Here is a 19,887-nt window from a genome sequence, read left to right as displayed (position 1 = left end):
AAGTCATGTTTACTATGTCCACACTCTTCAAAATTTTGTAGTCTTTCATCATTTCCCCTCTAAACCTATATTGATCATTGGTATTTATTGAGCTCTTACTATGTGCAGGGCACTGTTCTAAATGCTTGGAAAAGTACAATAGAACAATAGAACAGACACATTCACCTTTCCAGATGAAAAGTCATAACTCTTAAATTCTATCTGATGGGATCGTTCGATTACACTCCTAGTTCGATAACATTCCTACCCCAGGCCTGGATGACCTAAAGGGAAAGATTAAAAAGCCTCTCAAGATAAAAACAGCTACTCCCTTTTCCCAGATAAACCACCTCAAGACTAATGGAAATAAATTTCTTCTACTTTCCCCATTTTGACCTAAAAATTGAAATTGCCTGTCGTTTTCAAGATGGATAGTTACAGAAGACACCCAACCTAGACTCTTCTGAAATCAAGCAGTCCAAATGGACCTTAATGGTCTCATCCACAGTTTCTGATTGCATAAATCTGCCACTTTCCATCCTGGAGATTAATGCCCTTTGGATACTTGCACTGACCTAACTTGACTGCATTATCCTTTATAACTGTCTACACTGCTTCCCCATTTTAGACAAAATCTTGTATGCTGGGGGACTTTAAGAAGGCTTGCTGTTTTTTTCACTTAAATATTCACGTGACTCATAATTGTCTATGTCTCACCATAATTCTCTTTCTTGAATGAATACTGGAGTCGTGGTCACCGCTCTCAATTATTTCTCCCACTCCTGATCACCAGTAATGAATATACTAGCTCTTTAGAGCAATCTCTCCCTATATTAATATCCAAGGATACTCTCCTCATACCAGTTCTATTTCTACTCTGTAAACTGCTTCTAAAAACTCTTTGAAGCCCATTTGTTCATTTAAACAATAACTTTGATACTGAACAGCAGCAGGCGAAAGTTAATTTTTACCCCCAGGGTCAAATGAGTATTTAAAATGAAAATAAGAGTAATTGTTTTCTTCTCTTGGTAAGAGGCTGGATAAGACATAGGTCTCGGGTGCTCTGGCTCCTTCCAAAAGAATGTAAAACTCAGATAGGTGAAGTCTTGCAAAGCCTTTCCGAACTCAAAATTCAGCTAGCTGTGGGCAGAGAATATGTCTGTTTATTGTTATGTTGTACTCTCCCAAGTGCTAAGTACAGTGCTCTGCACACAGTAAACATTCAACAAAAATGAAAGAATGAATGTTTCCAATTTCCTATTTTTCGGCAGGAAAACAGTGGGGGACTAGTTGGGCCTTCCAGGAAATGGTGTAAAAAATGGCAAGAAAAAGACGGAGGATGAGGAGTCAGAGAGCCAGAGATGAGAGCAAAGATCACCAGAGATGGAGGTTGGAGATCACAGAATGCCAAGAACAGGAATTGGAGAGAAAAATAGATGGAGTAGAAAACATCGAGACACCTACCTCCTTGAGCTGTTTCTGGGCCTCTCTGATCAAAGTTCCAGCACATATCTAGGGTTCTACCCCATCCAGCTTTTGTTCTAGTTATGTCCCAGATAAAATCTGCCCTTTCCTCTCCATCCAAACTGCTACCCTGTTAAGCTCGTTGTGGGCAGGGAATGTGTCTGTTTATTGTTGTATTGTACTCTCCCAAGCTCCTAGTACAGTGCTCTGCACACAGTAAGCGCTCAATAAATATGATTGAATGAATGAATACATTCATGAATACAATGAAGGAAAACCCTCCTTGATTACTGCATCAGCCCCTGCCAACCTCCCTGCCTTCTGTCTCTCGCCACTCTAGTCCATATGTCACTCTTCTGCCTGGATCATTTTTCTGCAAAAAAGTTCAGACCATGTTTCCCTTTTCCTCAAGAACCTCCAATGGTTACCCACCTACCTACGCATCAAACAAAAATTCCTCACCATTGGCTTTAAAATACTCAATCACCTTGCCCCTGCCTACCTCACCTTGTTACTCTCCTTCTCTAACCCAACCCGCACACTTCACTCCTCTAATGCCAACCTTCTCACTGTACCTCAGTCTCATCTATCTCACTACTGCCCTCTCACCCACATCCTGCCTCTGGCCTGAAACACCCTCCCTCCTCAAATCCGACAATTACTCTCCCCCGACGTCAAATCCTTATTGAAGGCCCATCTCCTTCAAGAGGTCTTCCCTGACTTAGCCCTTCTTTCCTCTTCTCCTACTTCCTTCTGTGTTACCCTGACTTGCTCCCTTCATCCATCCCCCCTTTCCAGCCCCACATTACTGATGTACATATTTGTAATTGATTTATTTATATTAATCTCTCTCCCTTTAAACTGTAAACTCACTGTGGGCAAGGAATGTGTCTATTATATTATTATATAGTACTCTCCCAAGCCCCTTTCAGGATCGCACCTGGAGAGTTTCCAGTACTCTACCAGTCTCAACTATGGGAGGGAGAGTCAAGCAGAGGCCTACCCATTCCATTCCTAGTTTGGCCAGTGGCTAGCGAGTGGAAGGCCATCTGCTACAAGTCAAAACTCATCCATGCTGGGCAGCAGCGGCCTGGGAGAGAGTCAAGGGTGGAGAGTCGATTGCACCGAAGAAGGCAGTGGTCAACCACTTCCATATTTCGACCAAGAAAACCCAATGGATCCACTACCAGAATGATTGCAGATGGAAGTAGGGCGTTCTGGGAGAGACGTGTCCATGGAGTCGCTATGGGTCGGAAACATCTCGACAGTCTAAAAAAATACATGACTCTCCCAAGAGGTTAGTACGGGGCTCTGCAAACAGTAAGCGCTCAATAAATACTCATGACTGACTGACTAGAAGAGCAGATACTGCCCAGGGTCAATGCTAGGAGAAAGAAGCCAGAGGTGAAAGCCCACCTGAGAATGCCTCTAAATTCAAGGAATTTAGAAGAATGCAAGGCCGCTATGGAGTTGGGAAGGTGAGTCCTGCACAGAGATGCTGCTGAGCAGCCTGTCAGACACTCAATCACTTTTTTGTGATATTTGTAAGACATTTACTATGAGTCAAACATCGTTCTAAATGCTGGGGTAGATAGAAGATAGACACAGTCCCCGTCCCACATCGGGCTCACATTCTCAGTCCCCATTTTACAGATGAGGTAACTGAGGCCCAGAGAAGTTAAGTGACTTGCCCAAGGTCACACAGCAGGTAAGTGGCAGAACTGGGATTAAAACCCAGTTAGAACTCAGGTCCTTCTGACTCCCAGGTTATACTCTATCCACTACACTACGTTGCGTCTCCTCTTGGTCAAGCTGTTGCATAAATGTGTGGCTATTTGGTATAATTTTTGTTCTGTTTCCCTACTTCAGTAGTAAGAACATTTATTGAGTGCCACTTTGGTGCAATGTACCATAATAAGTCCTTGGGAAGTACAGAATGAAGAAATACCATGTTCCCATGTTAGAGAAGCAGCATGGCCTAGTGGAATAAATCCAGCCTCTCTTCTTTCTCATCTTTCTATTTCCTGAAATATTGCCAAAGGGGGAATATAACCACAAAAAAAGAGTTCTAACTGAATAAATAAGTTCAACTGAACAGACAGTATGCTGTGCAGGGAAAGAATCAAATTATCTGTTAATAAATCAGTGTGTATTTCAGAATTGTTAATAGTGGTAGTATTAGAGAGGGACCTTAAATCAATCAATCGATCAATCAATATTATTTATTGAGCACTTACTGTATACAGAGCACTGTCTAAGTGCTTGGAAAAGTACATTACAAGACAGCATTACAATTGAAAAGAAGCAGCATAGAGTAGTGGATAGAGCACGGGCCGGAGAATCAGAAGGTCTTGGGTTTTAATCTTGGATCCTCCACTCGTCTGCTGTGTGACTTTGGTCAAGTCACTTCACTTCTCTGCTCCTCAGTTTCCTTATCTGTAAAATGGGGATTGAGACTGTGAGCCCCACATGGGACAGGGACTGCGTCAACCCGATTAGCTTATGTCCACCCCAGCGCTTAGTATAGTGCCTGGCTTATGGTAAGTGCTTAACGAATGCCACAATTTTTATTATTATCAGAGTTGGTAGACTCTTTGCGAGCTTACGGTCTAGAGGGGACAAGGACCATGTCTGTTTAACTCACTAAGAGGAGAGATCATTACAGTCCCATCTGCAGAAGTAATAGCAGAAGCAGCGACAGCAGGAGGAAGAGGATTAATGATGAGTTGTAGTGATGTTGTCTTACGCCGTCGAGTCGTCTCCAACCCATAGCGCCACCATGGACACATCTCTCCCAGGAGGTCCCGCTCTCCATCTGCAACCCTTCTGGTAATGGATCCATAAAGTTTTCTGGGTCAAAATCCAGAAGTCGTTGACCAGTGTCTTCTTCCACGCAGTTAACTCGAGTCTCCACCCTCGACTCTCTCCCAGGCCGCAGCTGCCTGGCACAGGTGAGTTTTGACTTGTAGCAGATTGCATGCCACTCGCTAGCCCCTGGCCAAGCTAGGAATGGAATGGACAGGCCTCTGCTTGACTCTTCCTCCCATAGTCAAGACTGGTAGAGGACTAGAAACTCTCCGGGTGCGACCCTGAGAGAGAAGTAATAGCAGATGCCCCTGCTTAGTATGAAGCACTGTACTAGGCACTTCAATCATATTTACTGAGCACTTACTTTGTGCAAAGCACTGTATTAAGAGCTTGTACTAGGCACTTGAGAGGTATAGAATAGTTTAATGAGACTTTCCCTAACCACAAGATATTTATTCTAAAAAAGGGAGACAAACCCAAAATATTTACAGCTAGCTTTATTGAAATAAAGAAATCGAGCAGACGCATAGGAGTCAGTGCTGGCAAGAATGTAAGTGATTCATAAGAGGTAGAGCAGACTTGGGCAATGATATGGGAAATAAATTAAGGAAAGTTTATTGGAGGAAGAGGGATTTTAGGATGGATTTGAAAGTGGGGAATGTTGTGGTCTGTCTGATGGGGACTAGGAGGGAATTCCAAACTGGAAGGTCAGGGAACAAAGGAATGATAAGAAGCCTCTAGAGCTATTCATATCTTTTCCTGACTTTTCTGAAAACCCACTGTTGGAAAGGTAAAGATTAAAGAAGCAGCTCCATTTTGATTTTCCTCCCAAACACACCTGCAAGGCTCAGGCATCTCTCGAGGATTTAGGAACAGATTGTCCAGTTGGTAACAATGATAATGCTATCTGTCAAGTGCTTACTATATGCCAAGCACTGGGGTGGATCCAAGATAATCAAGTCTGACACAGTCTCTATCCCACATAGGGCTTACAGTCTAAAGGGGAGGGAGATAGGTATGCAGTCCCTCTTTTACAGATGAGAAAGTGGAGGCACAAAGAAGTGAAGTGATTTGACCAAGGCCACACAGATACGTATCTCAGCCGGGATTAGAACTCAAATCCCCTGTCTCCCAGTCCCATATAGTCTTTCCACAAGGCTATATATTGTCCCTTTGCTTCTCCTTTTCTCTCCTGCCACAGTCATTTTTTCTTTGGGACTATTTCCCCACTCACTAGGACTTCCACCCTTGGGATGAATAAGGTACAGGAAAATAACAATAATAATAATAATAATAACGGTATTTGTTAAGCACTTACGATGTGCCAGACACTGTACTAAATGTGAGGAAAAGAGAGTTTGAAATGCAAAACAGTCAACTTTGTCCTATGATAGGCATTCTGGAAAAAGGTTTGGCTGGGAAGAAGGAGAGGAATGTAAAATGAGGACTGTGTATTTCATTTAACCCTGTTTTCCCCATCCCCAAATCATGACAAGATACCAGCATGGCCAGGAGGATAGAGCATGGGCCTGGAAGTCAGGAGGACCTGGGTTCTAATCCCTGTCACTTGTCTCCTTAGGCAAGTCACTTAACTTCTCTGTGCCTCAGTTTCTTCATCAGCAGAATGGGGATTCAATAGCTATTCTCCCACTCCCTTAAACTGTACGCCCCATGTGGGACAGGAACTGGGTCGAATTTGGTTCTAGTCTGTCTACTCCAAGGATTAGTACAGTGTTTGGTGCATAGTAAGCGCTTAATACATACTACAATTATCATTATGACAACTTACAAAATTCAACTAAACTCTAAAACACATCTCTTCTCGAAAGGTTTCTCCAGCCCTTATCATTGGAGCTGGGTCAAAGAGAAGGGAAAAAATGGGAGGGAAAAAAGGAAGAAAGGGGGAAAAAATGGGAGACAGAGGGAAAGGGAGTACAAGGGAGTTTATATAACAGCACTGCCTTCCTCATAAGGCTGTGGTAAGGAATACCAGCTACTAAAATAATTGCAAAACATTGTGTAAATGTCACATTCCATAGACAGGGAGAGGATAACTTTGAAAGTACCATTTAAAGCACTAAGAACATACTTCTCATATATCTCATTTATCCTGAAAGGTAAATATTGTGAAAGCACTTTCCATTTTTAATATTGGGAAACATTGGCACAGAGAATTCAAGTAACTCATCCGGAGTTAGAGAAGAGGCAGAAAATGAGCCCAAGTTTGTGAACTCTGTACACTGCTCGGTGTCCCACTCTGCCTCACCAGCAAGTAAAAATGTTTTTTTCATCTTATCCCCACTGGGGAATCATTGTTGCAAAAGTCAGTTTTCTTCTATAGGTCCTAGCCAGCCCAGTCAGTTGGTCAATAGTATTTATTGAGCACTTACTGTGTGCAGAGCACTGTAATAAGTGCTTGGGAGAGTACAATATAACTATATAAAAGATACATTCCCCACCCACAACCAACTTAACCCAAACAGCCAAGGGCATTTGCCTTCCAGTTAAATAAAAGTACCACTTCTTTATAACCAAATATATAAAAACAAAAAATCAATCAATTGTGTTTATTGAGTGCTTCCTATGTGCAGAGCACTGTACTGAGTGCTAATTAATAATAATAATAATAATAATGTTGGCATTTGTTAAGCTCTTACTATGTGCCAAGCACTGTTCTACAAGGTAATTGGGTTGTCCCCCGTGGGGCTCACAGTCTTAATCCCCATTTTACAGATGAGGGAACTGAGGCACAGAGACGTTAAGTGATTCGCCCAACACGTCACACAGCTGATAAGTGGCAGAGTAGGGATTAGAACCCACGACCTCTGACTCCCAAGCCAGTGCTCTTTCCACTAAGCCAAGCTGCTTCTCACACGACAGAGGAGAGGTCTGGGTAGTGGCCAGCTGCATTCTGCAATTTCCACTCCAACAAAACATCATGTTGGTTTAGTAAAACAGGATATCCTTGCTACTAAGGCCACAAGGAGGACAAAACCATGTCCTTGAATGAAGAGGAAGAGGTGAGACAAAATGGGGACAGAGGCTCAAGAAATGGCCGTCCTTTTGTGTCACCCACCCCCAAGAGTGTAATCTCCTTGTGGGCAGGGAATGTACTGTTTATTGTTGTATTGTACTCTCCTAAACGCTTAGTACAATGCTCTGAACACAGTAAGCGCTCAATAAATGCAAATGAATTAATGAATGAATGAGAGAGGGTGAGTCTCCTCTGGCATCTCTCCCAAAATCCTGATCCTTTCCGCTCCGGCAAGCTATCTTTCCAGGTTGCTCCCTACTCCTCTTCTCTTCCGCCCCAGGCAGGGGCTAAGAAGGCCGCTCCAGAATCAGTTGAGGAGGAGCAAACAGTTCAAGCAGGGAATGAGAAGAGGAAAAAGCAGATTCCATTCTGCACCCAGAGTTCCCCAGAGAGGAGTGTGATTCATACCCTGCCCTTGGGCAATAGGGTGGAAGACCAAGGATAAGTGAGGGAGAGGGGAAGGCTATGCATGGGAGGAAAGAGAAAAAAGTTAAGACAGGGCAAATAGTAACAACGGTATTTGTTAAGCACTTACTATGTGCCAAGCACTGTACTAAGCACCAGTGTGGATACGAGCCTGTCTACTTGTTTTGTTTTGTTGTCTGTCTCCCCGCTTCTAGACTGTGAGCCCGTTGTTGGGCAGGGATTGTCTCTATCTGTTGCCGAATTGTACATTCCAAGCGCTTAGTACAGTGCTCTGCACACAGTGAGCACTCAATAAATACGATTGAATGAATGAGAGGAGTGAGAAAGCAAAGATGGTTTGGGGGACATCACCAAATTCTGCCACTTCCATTTCCACATCTCCACCCCTTCCTCTCCAGCCCAACTGCCACCATGCTGGTCCAAGCGCTTATCACAGCCAACTCATTCATTCAGTCATTCAGTCATTTCTAATGAGTGCTTACTCTGTGCAGACCACTCTATTACGCTCTTGGAAAGTACAATTCAGCAACATAGAGAGAAAATCCCTACCCAACAACGGGCTCACAGTCTAGAATGGGAGAGACAGACATCAAAACAAGTAAATAGGCATCAATAACATCAATACAAATAAATAGAATTAGAGATATATACATATCATTAATATAAATAAGTAGAATTTTAAATAAGTACATATATACACATGTGCTGTGGGATGGGGAAGGGGGGGTAGAGGAAAGGGAGCGAGTCGGGGCGAAGGGGGAGGAGCGGAGGAAAAGGGGGGCTTAGTCTGGGAAAAAGGAGGGCTTAGTCTGGGACTAACTACTACTAACTCAACATACACATCAGGCTTTTCACAGATCTACTGGTCTCCAGTCTCTCCCTTATCCAGTCCATACTTTTCTTTGCTTCCTGAATCATTTTTCTGCCTTCCAGAGAAGCAGCGTGGCTCAGTGGCAACAGCCCGGGCTTGGGAGTCAGAGGGCATGGGTTCTAATCCCGGCTCCTCCCCCTGTCAGCTGTGTGACTCTGGGCGAGTCACTTCACTTCTCTGGTCCTCAGTGACCTCATCTGTAACATGGGGATGAAGACTGTGAGCCCCACGTGGGACAACCTGATCACCTTGTATCCCCCCCCAGCGTTTAGAATTGTGCTTTGCACATAATAAGTGCTTAACAAATACCATTATTATTATTATTTTTCTAAAAAATCATCATGTGCATATCTTCCACACATCCAAAACCTCCAATAACTGCCCATAATCAGATCTCAAATGGGGCTCATAGTCTTAGTAGGAGGGAGAACAGCTATTGAATCCCCATTTTGCAGATGAGGGAACTGAGGCATTCATTCATTCATTCAATCATATTTATTGAGTGCTTACTGCATGCAGAGCACTGTACTAAGTGCTTGGAAAGTACAATTCAGCAAAAAATAGAGACTATCCCCACCCAACAACAGACTCACAGTCTAAAAACGGAGGCACACAAAAGTTGTGACTTGCCCAAGGTCATACAGCAGTTAAGTAGAAAATATGGGATTAGGAGCCAGGTCTTGTGACTTTCACATCCATGCTCTTTCCACTAGGCCACACTGCTTCCCTCTCCCAGCTCCTCCACTTGTCTGCTATGTGACCTTGGGCAAATCTATTCACTTCTCTGTGCCTCAGTTACCTCATCTGTAAAATGGGGATCGAGACCATAAGCCCCACATGGGACAGGGATTGCTTCCAACTCGATTAACTTGTATACAACCCAGTGCATAGTACAGTGCCTGACACATAGTAAGGACTTAACAAATACCCTGATTATTATGATTATTATGATTATTGGATAGTCCCTGGGATAGACAGTAAGCTTGGTAGAGTTTTAATATGCTTGCTAGGAGAAGCAGTGTGACTTGGTGGAAAGAGCACAGGCCTGGGAGTAAGAAAACCTGGGTTCCAATCCCTCCTCTGTCAATTGCTTGTGGTGATGTCTTGGGCAAATCGCTTAACTTCTCCAAACCTTGGTTACCTCCTTTGTAAAATGAGGATAAAATGCTCAATAAATCAATCAGTCGTATTTATCTAGGCCTTACTGTGTGCAGAGCATTGTACAAAGCGCTTGAGAGAGTATCACTTGTCTGCTGTGTGACCTTGGGTATGTCACTTCTCAGGGCCTCAGTTACCTCATCTGTAAAATGGGGATTGACACATGGGACAAGGGCTGTGTCCAATTCTATTTGCTTGTATCTGCTGCAGCGCTTAGTATAGTGCCTGGCACAAAGTAAGTAAGCACTTAACAAATACCACAATTATTATTATTACAAGAGAACAGAATTGGTAGACAGGTTCCCTGCCCACAATTAGCAACTCCAACTTAGACTGTGAGCCCCAAGTGGGACAGAGACTGTGTCCAACCTGATTAATTTGTATCTACCCCAGAGATTGATTAGAGAAGCAGCATGGCTCAGTGGAAAGAGCCCGGGCTTGGGAGTCAGAGGTCATGGGTTCGAATCCCGGCTATGTGACTGTGGGCCAGTCACTTCACTTCTCTGTGCCTCAGTTACCTCATCTATAAAATGGGGATTAACTGTGAACCTCACTTGGGACAACTTGATTACCCCGTATCTACCCCAGTGCTTAGAACAGTGCTCTGCACATAGTAAGCGCTTAACAAATACCAACATTATTATTATTAGACAAACAATGCAGCTTAGTGGAAAGACCACAGGCCTGGGAGTCAGAGTTTGTAGGTTCTGATTCCACCTCTGCCACTTCTTCAATAGCATTTAGTATTTACTGAGTGCTTACTATGTGCAGAGCACTATACTAAGCGCTTGGAATGAACAAGTCAGCAACAGATAGAGACAGTCCCTGCCGTTTGATGGGCTTACAGTCTAATTGCCACTTGTCAGCTGTGTGACTTTGGGCAAGTCACTTGACTTCTCGGTGCCTCAGTTACCTCATCTGGAAAATGGGGGTGAAGGCTGTGAGCCCCACCTGGGACCACCTGATCACCTTGTATCCTCCCCAGTGCTTAGAACAGCGCTTGGCCTATAGGAAGGGCTTAACAAATGCCATCATCATCATTATTATTACAGTGCATGCCACATAGTAGGTGCTTAGCAAATACTATTAAAATAAATTTAAAAAGGGAACAGAAAAATCCTCCAGTGAAACAATTTTCTGCTGCCACCCTGTGGCTTCTCGAGACAAACACTGCCAAGAGGGTTTGAGAGGATGTTGCTTATTGTTTTTTGCATCTCTCCACATGCACATTCTGCTTCCCTCCTTCTCTAAAGTCTCCCCGCTGAGCCATAAGCTATGAGCAACCACAGGAAGTAGGCTTTTCTCCTCCTGATCTCTTCCTTTAGTCTCCCCTCAACTTGGGAAACAGGGGCAACTCTAGAAAAATGAATCTGGGAGAGAAAAACGATGTGGAAGATCGTTGGTGTGCGAGGACTGTTATTAGGGGAGCCTCTTGGGCACCTGAAATGGATTCTACTTATGTTTCTGAGGTGGAGTGAGTGCACATGTGTGTATATATGTACATATTTATAATTCTATTTATTTTAGTAATGACGTGTTGATATCTCTAATTCTATCTGTGCCTCAGTGACCTCATCTGTAAAATGGGGATTAAGACTGTGAGCCTCATGTGGGACAACCTGATTACCCCGTATACCCCAGCACTTAGAACAGTGCTCTGCACCTAGTAAGCGCTTAACAAATACCAACATTATTATTATAATTTATGTTGATGCTATTGATGCCTGTTTACTTGTTTTGTTGCCTGACTCCCCCCTTCTAGACTGTGAGCCCATCGTGGCCAGGGATTGTCTCTATTTGTTGCTGAATGGTATTTTCCAAATGCTAAGTAATAATAATAATTATTAGAAATAATAATAATAATATGAGATCACTGGGCCTCGATCTCGCCTGTCTCACCGCCGACCCCTGGCCCACATCCTCCTCCTCAAATCCGCCAGACAATCACTCTTCCCCACTTCAAAGCCCAACTGAAGGTGCGTCTCCTCCAAGACGCCTTCCCAGACTAAGTCCCGCTTGTCTTCAGCTCCTCCTTCCTTCTACATCACCCCAGTTCTCTCCCTTTGTTCTTCCCCCATTCTACCCCACAGCACTTATGTATATATGTATATCTATAATTCCATTTATTTATATTGATGTCTGCTTTCTTGTATTGATGTCTGTCTCCCCCATATAGACTGTGACAGGGACTGCCTCGAATCTGATTAACTTGTATCTACCCCAGTGCTCCCCTCTCAGGGCGGCACCTGGAGATTTTCCAGTCCTCTACCAGTCTTGGCTACGGGAGGGAGAGTCAAGCAGAGGCCTGTCCAATCCATTCCTAGCTTGGCCAGTGGCTACCGAGTGGAAGGCCATCTGCTAAAAGCCAAAACTCACCTGTGCTGGGCAGCAGCAGCATGGCAGAGAATTGAAGGCAGAGATTCAGGTTTCCTGTGCGGAAGGTGCCAGCGGTCAACTGCTTCTGTATTTTTACCAAGAAAACTCTCTGGATCCACTACCGGAACGACTGCAGATGGAGAGCGGGGCGTTCTGGGAGAGATGTGTCCGTGGTGTCGCTATGGGTCAGAAGCGACTCGATGGCATAAGACAAGCCCCCAGTGCTCAGAACAGTACTCTGCACAGAGTAAGTGCTCAACAAGTACCATAATAATAATTATTATTAATCTCCATTTTACAGATGAGGTAACTGCGGCACAGAAAAATGGAGTGACTTGCCCAACGTCACACAGAAGGTAAGTGGCGGAGCTGAGATTAGTAAGTAGATCCATCAGACTCCCAGGCCCGTGTTCTATCCACTAAGGCACACTGCTTCCCTGACCACAGTCTTCCACGAGGCAGGATCTGCTTGGAAAAATCTATTTCTCTTCCTCTCTTTCAGCTCCTTTCTTGATCCACTGTAATCTGACGTTTGCCCCTTTGACTCCTTCTGAGGCCTTAGTGTGGAAAGTCGTCGATGACCTCATCAATCAATCAATCCATCATTGGCATATACAGCCCTTCTACACTCTATACTCATTATGGGCAAAGAATGTGACGACTCATTGTGCTGGATTGTACTCTGACAAGCTCTTAGTACAGTGCACTGCACCGTAGTAAGTGCTCAATAAATAACATTGCTTGATTGGATGTTTACCTTTCATTCATTCAATCGTATCTACTGAGCGCTTACTGTGTGCAGAGCACTGTATTAAGCGCTTGGAAAGTACAATTCAGCAACAGATAGAGACGATCCCTACCCAACAACGGACTCACAGTATAGAAGGGGGAGACAGGTATCACTACCATTAAAATAGATAAATAGAACCAAAGATAAATGCACATCATTAATGAAGTAAATAGAGCAATAAATACAGAGAGAATAAATAAAATAAATAGAGAAGCAGCATGGCTCAGTGGAAAGAGCACGGGCCTTGGAGTCAGAGATCATGGGTTCGAATCCCAGCTCTGCCACTTGGCAGCTGTGTGACTGTGGGCAAGTCACTTAACTTCTCTGTGCCTCAGTTACCTCATCTGTAAAATGGGGATTAAGACTGTGAGCCCCACGTGGGACAACCTGATTCCCCTGTGTCTACCCCAGCGCTTAGAACAGTGCTCTGCACATAGTAAGCGCTTAACAAATACCAACATTATTAAATATGTACAAATATATAAAAAATGCTGTGGGTAGGGGAAGGGGTAGAGCAGAGGGAGGGAGTAGGGGCGATGGGGAGGGGAGGAGGAGCAGAGGAAAAGAGGGGCTCACTATCTTGTGCAGAACACTATACCAAGTCCTTGGGAGAGTATAGTACAACAGAGTTGCACGTGGATAGAGCACGGCCTGAGAGTCAGAAGGTCGCAGGTTCTACTCACAGCTCCACCACTTAATAATAATAATAATGATGATGATGGTATTTGTTAAGCTCTTTCTACATGCCAAGCACTGTTCTAATTGCTGGGGTAGATAGCAAGGTAATCAAGTTGTCCCACGTGGGGTTCACAGCCTTAATCCCCATTTTACGGATGAGGTAACAGGCAAAGAGCAGTGAAGGGACTTGCCCAAAGTCACTTGTCTGCTGTGTGACCTTGGGCAAGTCACTTCACTTCTCGGGGCCTCAGGCACCTCATCTGAAAAATGGGGATTGAGACTGGGAGCCCCACGTGGGACAGGGACTGTGTCCAACCTGATTTGTTGGTATCCACCCCAGGACTTAGTACAGTGCCTGGCACATTGTAAGTGCTTAACAAATACCATTTTTTTATGTTCCCCACCCAAAAGGAACTTACAGAATGTGAGCCCCATATGGGACAGGGATAGTGTCCAACATGATTAATTTGTATCTACCCCGGTGCTTAGAACAATACTTGGCTCAGAGTAAGTGCCGAGACAGAAAAGGATCAGACAGAATGGGAGTCAGACATTAAAATGCAGTACAGATGTAATCATAAGTACAGTGGGGATGAGGGTGGAGTATTAAAGGGTAAAGAGCCAATTGCATAGGCCGTGCAGAATCTTGGCTCTACTACTTGACAGCTGGGTGACTTTGGGCAAGTCATTTAACTTCTCTGGTCCTTAGTTACCTCATCTGTAAAATGGGGATAAGACTATGAGCCCCACGTGAATCAACTTGATTACCTTGTATCCCCTTCCCCCCCACCCCCACCCCACCTCACCCCCAGTGCTTAGAACAGTAATAATGTTGGTATTTGTTAAGCGCTTACTATGTGCCGAGCACTGTTTTAAGCACTGGAGTAGACACAGAGGAATCAGGTTGTCCCACGTGGGGCTCACAGTCTTAATCCCCATTTTACAGATGAGGTAACTGAGGCACAGAGAAGTTAAGTGACTTGCCCACAGTCACACAGCTGACAAGTGGCAGAGCCGGGATTTGAACCCATGACCTCTGACTTCCAAGCCTGTGCTCTTTCCACTGAGCCATGCTGCCTCTACTTGGCACATAGCGTTTAACAAATGCCATTATGCCTTGGGCGAGTCACTTGACTTAAAGAAGCAGCATGGCTCAGTGGAAAGAGAATGGGCTTGGAAGTCAGAGGTCCTGGGTTCTAATCCCAGCCCTGCCACTTGTCAGCTATGTGACTTTGGGCAAGTCACTTCACTTCTCTGTGCCTCAGTTACCTTATCTGGAAAATGGAGATTAAGACTGTGAGTCCCACGTGGGACAACCTGATTACCTTGTATCTACCTAGTGCTTAGAACAGTGCTTGGCACATAGTAAGTGCTTAACAAATACCAAAATTATTATTATTATTATTATTATTATTATTAACTTCTTTGTGCCTCAGTTCCTCATCTGTATAATGGGGATTGAGACTGTGAGCCCCACATGGGACAGGGATTGTTTTCAACCCGATTTACTTGTATCTACCCTAGCGCTTAGTACAGTGCCTGACACATACTAAACGTTAACAAATACCACAGTTATTATTATAATTATTAGAAGGAGGTGGGAGTAGGGGAAATGAGGAAGTCAGGGAAAGCCTGGAGGAGGTTCATTCAATAGTATTTATTGAGCACTTACTATGTGTAGAGCACTGTACTAAGCGCTTGGAATGTACAAATCGGTAACAGGAGGTGTGATTTTAGTAGCACTCTGAAGATGGGGAGAGTGATGATCTGATGGATATGAAGAGGGAGGGATTTCCAGGCTGGAGGGAGCATGTGGGAAAGGGGTTGGTAGTGAGATAGATGAGATCGAGGTACAGTGAGTAGATTGGCATTGAACTGTGTGGGCCTAGGAGATAATAATAATAATAATAATGATGGTATTTGTTAAGCACTTACCATGTGCCAAGCACCGGGGTAGATGCAAGGTTATCAGGTTGACCCACGTGGGGTTCACAGTCTTAATCCCCATTTTCCAGATGAGGTAACTGAGGCACCGAGAAGTTAAGTGACTTGCCCAAAGTCACACAGCTGACTAGTGGTGGAGTCGGAATTAGAACCCATGACCTCTGACTCCTAAACCATACTCTTTCCATTAAGCCACACTGCTTCTCTATAGTAAGGTAGGAGGGGGAGAGCTGTTTGGCTCCACCACATCCTAGCCTCCCTGCTGCCTTCAACATTGTCAACCACCCCCTTCTCCTGGAAATCCTGTCCAGCAGATACCATTCTTTCCTGGTTCTGCATGACCTAGTGGATAGAGCCTGGGCCTGGGAGTCAAAAGGATCTGGGTTCTAATCCTGACTCCTCGCCATGTTTGCTGTGTGACCTTGGGCAAGTCAATTAGCTTCTCTGTACCTCCAATATTTCATCTGGAAAATGGGGATTGAGACAGGGAGCCCCACGTGGGTCAGGGACTGTGTCTAACTCGATTGGCTTGAGTACACCCCAGCGCTTAGAATAATAATAATAATGTTGGTATTTGTTAAGCACTTACTATGTGCAGAGCACTGTTCTAAGCGCTGGGGTAGATGCAGGGTAATCAGGTTGTCCCACGTGAGGCTCACCGTCTTAATCCCCATTTTACAGATGAAGTAACTGAGGCCCAGAGAAGTTAAGTGACTTGCCCACAGTCACACAGCTGACAAGTGGCAGAGCCGGGATTCAAACCCATGAACTCTGACTCCCAAGCCTGTGCTCTTTCCATTCATTCATTCATTCAATAGTATTTATTGAGCACTTACTATGTGCAGAGCACTGTACTAAGCACTTGGAATGTACAAATCGACAACAGATAGAGACAGTCCCTGCCCTTTGATGGGCTTACAGTCTAATTGGGGGAGACAGACAGACAAGAACAATGGCAATAAATAGAGTCAAGGGGAAGAACATCTCATAAAAACAATGGCAAATAAATAGAATCAGGGTGATGTACATCTCATTAAACAAAATAAACAAAATAAATAGGGTGATGAAGATATATACAGTCGAGCGGATGAGTACAGTGCTGAGGGGGTGGGACGGGAGAAGGGGAGGAGGAGAAGGAAAGGTGGGGAGAAGAGGGTTTAGGTGTGGAGAGGTGAAGTGGGGGTAGAGGGAGCAGAGGGACAAAGGGGGGAGCTCAGTCTGGGAAGGTCTCTTGGAAGAGGTGAGTTTTAAGTAGGGATTTGAAGAAGGGAAGAGAATTAGATTGTCTGAGGTGAGGAGGGAGGGCATTCCAGGACTGCGGGAGGACGTGGCCCAGGGGTTGACGGCGGGATAGGCGAGACCGAGGGATGGTGAGGAGGTGGGTGGGCGGCAGAGGAGCGGAACATGCGGGGTGGGCAGTAGAAAGAGAGAAGGGAGGAGAGGTATGAAGGGGCAAGGTGATGGAGAGCCTTGAAGCCACGCTGAGCCACGCTGCTTCTCTCAACACATACTAAGCGCTAAACAAATACCACAATAGTTATTATTATTATTCCTACTTTTCTGCCAGATACTTCTCAATTTCTTTAGCTGCCTCTTCTTCCACCTCTCAGCACCTAATGGTGCCTATTCCAAAAGGCCCTCTCCTGAGTTTTCCTACTTTTCTAAAGTGCCTCTAGACTGTAAACTCATTGTGGGCAGGGAATATATCTGTTTATTGTTACATTGTACTCTCCCAAAATCTTAGGAGAGTGCTCTGCACACCATAAGTGCTCAATAAAGACTATCGAATGAATCAAATGAATACACTTCTCACTTTATACTCACCCCGGGAACTCTTTCTCCTGCCTTTGTTTAATAATAATGTTGGTATTTGTTAAGCGCTTACTATGTGCCGAGCACTGTTCTAAGTGCTGGGGTAGACACAGGGGAATGAGGTTGTCCCACGTGGGGCTCACAATCTTAATCCCCATTTTACAGATGAGGTAACTGAGGCACCGAGAAGTTAAGTGACTTGCCCAAAGTCACACAGCTGACATGTGGCCGAGCAGGGATTTGAACCCATGACCTCTGACTTCAAAGCCCGTGCTCTTTCCACTGAGCCATGCTGCTTCTCTTGTTTACCTCTTGTCGCCAACTCCACAGTCTCACATTTCCTCTTGTCTCCAGGACATCTCCCCACAGATGTTGCAAGGCAGGTATCTCTAACGCAGAAGATGGAAAACTGAAATCCTGACATTCCTTCCTAAACTTTCACATAATAATAATTGTGGTTTTCGTAAAGTGCTTATTATGTGTCAAGTATTGCTTATTCAAAGCACTAGGGATGATACAAGGTAATCAGGTCTAATAGTCCCTGTCTCATACAAGGCTCGCAGTCTAAGTAGAAAGGACAGATATTGAGAATCCCCATGAGGTAACTGAGGCACAGAGAAGTTAAGTGATTTGCTCAAGGTCACACAGCGGGCATGTGGTGGAGCAGGGATTAGAACCCAGATCCTCCAACTCCCAGGCCCGTGCTCTTTCCACTAGGCCAAATTGCTTCGAAACCTTCAAATACCCGTACAAAATATCCCCCAACTGTGTTTAGGTGTCAATTATCCAGATATTTCAGATGGTGTAGTATTTTGCATTGAAATATCCAGGCAATTAAAGGTCAAGAATTCCAGGGTAATTTTAAAGAATAGCTCTTTGCTGAGTATTAAAACTGCAATCTGCCTCTGCCATCTAATCATCACCAAATCTACTCAGTCCTCCTTGAATGCCCCACTCACTTTCACCTCTTATACTCTTGCTAAATCCTGCTGAGTTTTTCCTCCATGCTTCCTAGACCCATCCGTGCTTTTCCATCTAAACAGTCATTATCCTGTTCCAGGGGTTTATCATATCACAGCTAGAATTCTGTCTTTTATTATTAAGTAATAATAATAATTAAGGAAAGAGCACGGGTTTGGGAGTCAGAGATCGTGGGTTCTAATCCCAGCTCCGCCACTTGTCAGCTGTGTGACTTTGGGCAAGTCGCTTAACTTCTCTGTTCCTCAGTTACCTCATATGTAAAAAATGGGGCTTAAGACTGAGAGCCCCTTATGGGACTACATGATTACCTTGTATTCTCCCCCAGTGCATAGAACAGCGCTTGCCACATAGTAAACACTTAACAAATGCTATTATTATTAATAAATACCATAAAAAACAACAACAAAAGTCAGGGGTTTCTAACCCAAGTTGAAAACATGGAAACTAACGATCCAGCCACAGAAACATCTGATCGTCATTGTAGCCCCAAATGACTAAGGTTGTTGTCCTGTGGTGGCAGGGAATTAAGTTGGCTGGTGCTCAGAAAATATTCAGAGAGGAAATTGGCTGTTTTGCCCCAATATCACTGGATTCCTCAGTGGCAACTAGTCAAATTCACTGGATAGAACGTGAAGCCGCTACTTAAGTCATTAAAGAAAGAGGGTTTTTTAAATCATTTTGAGAGTCAATTTGTCAAAGCAGAGCAAAAGCAAGGTGGCCTAGTGGATAGAGCATGGGCCTGGGAGTCAGGAGGACCTGGATTCTAATCCTCATTCCGTCACTTGTCTGCCTTGGGTCCTTGGGCAAATCACTTAACTTCCCTGTGCCTCACTTACCTCATCTGTAAAATGGGGATTAAAATGGACTGTGTCCAACGTGAATAGCTTATATCTACCCCAGTGTTTAGTACAATGCCTGGCACATTGTAAGCACTTAACGAATACCATAAAAAATGATTGCATCAACTGTTGCATTTGCATAAATCTAGTGTAATCATCTGCCCTAACATTAAACCTTGTATTTAGGCCCCACTTCTCACCCTTTAGCTAATAAGTCCCCCCTTTCATCCCTCGTTTACCAATTCCACTAGCTTCAGAAATGTACTTTGTGGACAGGGAATGTGTCTGTTTATTGTTATGTTGTACTCTCCCAAGAGCTTAGTACAGTGCTCTGCACACAGTAAGTGCTCAATAAATACGACTGAATAAATCACCTCCTGCCAATCCCAACCTGGAACTCCCCCTCTCCAACATCTGACAGACCTCAGCCTTTCCCACTTCCAAATCCCTCCTAAAATCCCATCTCCTCCAGCAAGTCTTCCCTAATTAATTCCTAAGACCTTAAGCCAAAGCAATCTAATAGCTACCTCTAGCACTTGGGTTTTCCGTCCATCAAGCAATACTATTCATTAGGTGCCCAGTAAATGCAATGCACTGTACTAAGCGTTTGGGAAAGTATCAGCAGATGTAGGGGACATGGTCCCTGACTATAAGAAGCGGGTGAAGACAGGCACATAATAATTTACAGTTAGAAGGGAGGAAGAAGTATTGAAATAGCAGAATATGT

The 19,887-nt window shown here is 44.3% G+C and overlaps 1 non-coding gene across 1 annotated transcript; it reads left to right on the top strand.

The window, feature by feature from the left end:
* Window positions 1-2,365: 2,365 nt before the first annotated feature.
* On the top strand, window positions 2,366-2,503 carry LOC114816477. The gene has a single exon (XR_003764259.1). It is a non-coding gene; the product is annotated as a small nucleolar RNA SNORA7 (small nucleolar RNA).
* The last annotated feature ends 17,384 nt before the right edge of the window (window positions 2,504-19,887 follow it).

This window comes from Ornithorhynchus anatinus, chromosome 1 (genome assembly GCF_004115215.2).
Source record: "Ornithorhynchus anatinus isolate Pmale09 chromosome 1, mOrnAna1.pri.v4, whole genome shotgun sequence".
NCBI classification, from domain to species: Eukaryota; Metazoa; Chordata; class Mammalia; order Monotremata; family Ornithorhynchidae; genus Ornithorhynchus; species Ornithorhynchus anatinus.
This window is presented reverse-complemented; position numbering and strand designations above follow the sequence as displayed.